General features: G+C 51.4%; 1 long non-coding RNA gene across 1 annotated transcript; it reads left to right on the plus strand.

Annotated features, from left to right (window-relative positions):
- The first annotated feature begins 420 nt into the window (after positions 1–420).
- LOC124233245 (uncharacterized) lies at positions 421–3,546 on the plus strand. The gene is made up of 2 exons (XR_006887010.1): positions 421–2,162; positions 3,342–3,546. It is a non-coding gene; the product is annotated as an uncharacterized LOC124233245 (long non-coding RNA).
- Positions 3,547–3,883: the final 337 nt, after the last annotated feature.

Here is a 3,883-nt window from a genome sequence, read left to right on the forward strand (position 1 = left end):
CACCACATAAGGCTCATGCCGTGCTGTGACCATGAAGCTTGAGCCTTTCTTTCCTTGGTCCTTTGTGAAGAAACTGGAGACATCTGAAAGCCCCTGTGGAAGGCTGAACAATGATGCCAGGGCATCAGCTGTCAGCTCTAGAACCTGTGAACGGCCCTATTTGGTAAAAAGGTCATGGCAGATGTGATTAAGTTAAGGGTTTTGAGATGGGAGATTATCCTGGACTTTTCCAATGTGCCCTAAACACCAGCACAAGTCATAAGACAGATATACAGAGGGAAATCAGAACCCACAGAAGAGCAGGAGGCACCGGGTCCACAGAGGCCGTGACTGGAGGGATGCGGCTGAAAGTCGAGGGGTACCAGCAGCCACCATACGCTACAAGATGGTAAGGACAGACTCTCCCTAGAGCCTCGAAGGGAGCGTGGCCCAGCCAACACTGCAACTTCGGCCCAGGGACACTGATCTCAGAGTTCTGGCCTCCTCAGCTCTGAGAGAATCAATTTCTGTTCTTTGAATCCACCAGGTTTTTGTCATTTGTGACAGCGGCCTCAGGAAAGGAATCCAGCTCTAACCCCCACCAGGCGCTGGAGAAACACAACACAGAGGAGCACATTGTGGCCCTATGGAGAAGGAGGTTGACGAGAAGTACAACCGCACCTGGCACTGCCTTGTGGGGAGGACCTTCAGGTTATGTGACACAGGAACCCACACACTTCATCTACATCTGCTTGGGCCAGTGACCATTCTGCTGTTCAAATCTGGGTAAAAGCAAGGATGTGCCACACACCCACTGATCCATCCAAAAACAAGGACTGCAGCCTATATTCCAAATACCAGGGACTGGAGTCTTCTGCCTCGCCTGAGGGAGCAACCTCGATCTTTGAACCTTTGTCACGTTGTTTCATACAGGGCATGCTCCTTCCGAATTTGTTGTGGTTAAAAAGCAACTAGCAAACAGCTTATGTTTGTCTTTATTTTCACTGAGAAAGAAGAGACTTCACTACTTCAACAAGAGGGTCCATCTTGTCAGGACTTGCTGTTATGGGAGAAAATCGTGACAGATCACTTGTGCACTTATCCTTCTCATGACCACTGTGACATGCCACACCTGCTTCTGCTGCAGGCATGAACAGCAGAGGAGGCCCATGAGAATGTGCATGAAGACTGCACAGCAAAGCTATGGCTGCAAATACCTCCCCCAAGCATCTCCAGGGGTCCCGCGATATCTAACAGGAATCCAGAACACTCCCCCCGTATCAGATGTGAAAGCACTGCTTTACCTGACTACTACAAAAGTGCAACTCTGTTCCTAGGGTCCCCCACCAACCATGCTGAGCCCCCCATCATGACTGGGCTTTGTCTGCCTTGAAGCCTCAAATCTCATGTGTCAGCCAACACATTTGCAATTGTATATAACCAAGAACTCAGCTCAAGCTGGAAGAAATAAACAAGGGCCACAGTTGGAGCAATCCAGAAGGTCAGGCTTAGGGGTCCTTGGACCCATTGTGGACCAAGTTCGCAAGAACCCAGGATATTTTCACCAGTGTCTGATTTATGCCCAGATCCCCTTCTTTACAAAAGTGAGAGGGCTGCTGCAATCCTGGGGCAACATTGTTTTTGTACCTTTCAAGACAATAAGAGCTTTTATTTCTCCAACGACTGAACAAACATACTGAGCTTCACAGTCATGGAAGTTTCCACCACAACCACCTTCCCCTCAACCCGATCATCATTTTGGTGAATGGAATCTCCCCTCTAGTTGCTGGGGCCTTGGGTAGGGGTACAACCTCGAACACTCTCTGAGGTCAGGTGTGTGGGTCAAGCATCCGACGCCGGAGCGGGAAGTGAGGTCATTCCCACCTGAACAGTGTGTCTGAGAGAGGGGGGTTGGGTAAAGGACAGCGTCCCAGATACAGACATCAATAGTTGTGTTGTAATCAGGATCATAGCAGACAAGCTTCCAGAATCAAATGTTGTGCAATCACCAAGGAGCCATATAAACAGTGGCTCTCCCCACTTGCAGCAGCCTCACTGGGTCCCAGTCTCAGAGCAGATCCTCCATCTCTTCCCACCACCCAGCATCCAGCTGGCGTTTACCATGCGGGGCCTCTGCTTCGTGCTCCTGACCTGCTTCATCCTTTTTCCTCACTTTGCCACAGGTGAGCTCTGAAACCAGGCTGGTGTGGGGTTTCGGGGTCTCATGCCCAGGGAATGGGGACCAGACCGTATTGGGGAGTGGCTCAGGATCTGGAAATAAGTAATAAATCTGAGCATCATGGAGAGCATCAACCAAAGAATGAATGTCTCAGGGGAGATTCTTAGCTTGATCTTAATGGACTGAAACATGGTCCTCAGTATCTCTCAGGTTAAGGATGGAGTCATTTCCCTGACATGGACCCAGTGAGTAGCTAGAGACAACACCACTAGGCCAGGCCAGGCTTTCAGGCTGGCAGGTGTGGCTGGCTTTGGAACAGGCCAAGGGGATAATGACCACGTAGGAGGTGCCGGCCCCAGGGCTCATTTGCTGTCCAACTTCCGTGCCAGGGAGAGAGCCCAGGATATAAGAGAGAGCTGAACCCAGGAGCCAAAATACCATTGTGTGTTTCTCAGCTCCAATGGTGACTCGCAGTGTGTACTTAGACAAGTCACCGAGCTGTCCTCAGACTCAACTTTGTCTTCTCCTGAAAAGGAAGACAAACCCCAGAATCATACAGAGTCTGGTTGAGGGCAAACAAGGGAGAACTTAGGCAGGGCCTCGCAGAGCAGCAGAGACATGCCAGGTGTGTTCCCCCTCTGTGATTCCTGCCTTTTTACTTTTTGTGGCCTCTGTCTGACAGCCCACGGTGACAGGCCCACATGCCAGCCCCTCCTGAGGCCTGGTTGCTGCACAAAACATGGCAGGACGGAAGGCCCTTGACCCCTGTCTGCTCTTTCTGCCCAGTTCCTCTGGCCCAATCTCTCCTGCCCTTTTGTGCCCAGGGCATGTAGGGGTGTGCTTTGTGGGTTGGTCTTCATCAGGCTGCATGAGGCTGCACAGAGTCCCCTTGAGCATCTTGAGCAGGGGCTGGACGCTGGGGGGCAGGCAGGGGAGCCTTGAGTCAGCATTCAGGGCAGACACTTCAGTACCTGCCCTCTTTAGAGCAGAGGCTGTCCTGCTTGCCAGGAACCAACGCAGCAGTGGCAGCAGAACAGAAGGAGCGGGGGCTCCGTAGGGTTTCTGAGGGAGGCGCCTGCAGAAGGAGCCTCTCCTGCCGGCTCTGCGGTGCACATGTCATGACCCCGAATTCACAGGGAATGTTGCTCCTGACTGTGTGACTCAAAGATTTTCCTCTCCACAGCCCAGGTCCAGGTTGTAGACTCAGAGAAGGAGTGCAATAAAAGAGAGGCCGAGTGTAAATGGTTTTACTGCCCAGAAAATCATGACCGTCTTGGCACCTGTTGGTTTGGGATAAAGAAATGCTGTCTGCGCCAGGAATGAGCTGAAGAACATGGGAGGACAAGGAGCCCGGAGAATGAAATAAAGGCCTGACTGTAACTCTGAAAGTGCTGTGGTATTATTTCCCAAAAGTAAAGAAATGACCTGTGCTGTATTTGAAAAAAGTGATTATTACATGTGACGGTGTCTGGGAGAGACGTGTGTGTGGAAGCAGAGAGGGAACTGAGGCGTGCAAGGCGGGCCTAGGAGTGGGGAGGCCTGGCGTGCCTGAGATGGGAGATGCTTTTACATGGAAATGTTGGAGTTTCAGGTGTGTGCTGGAAGAGGGGATTCAAGATCCCTAATTATGGGAAGGTGACTGTGGTGTCTCCGTATATGGCAGATGTGTGTGCAGGGGGAGAAAAGGAGGGACATTCAATCAGGAATTCACCTTATTCTGTGAGA

This window comes from Equus quagga, unplaced genomic scaffold, assembly GCF_021613505.1.
Source record: "Equus quagga isolate Etosha38 unplaced genomic scaffold, UCLA_HA_Equagga_1.0 171876_RagTag, whole genome shotgun sequence".
Taxonomy (NCBI): domain Eukaryota; kingdom Metazoa; phylum Chordata; class Mammalia; order Perissodactyla; family Equidae; genus Equus; species Equus quagga.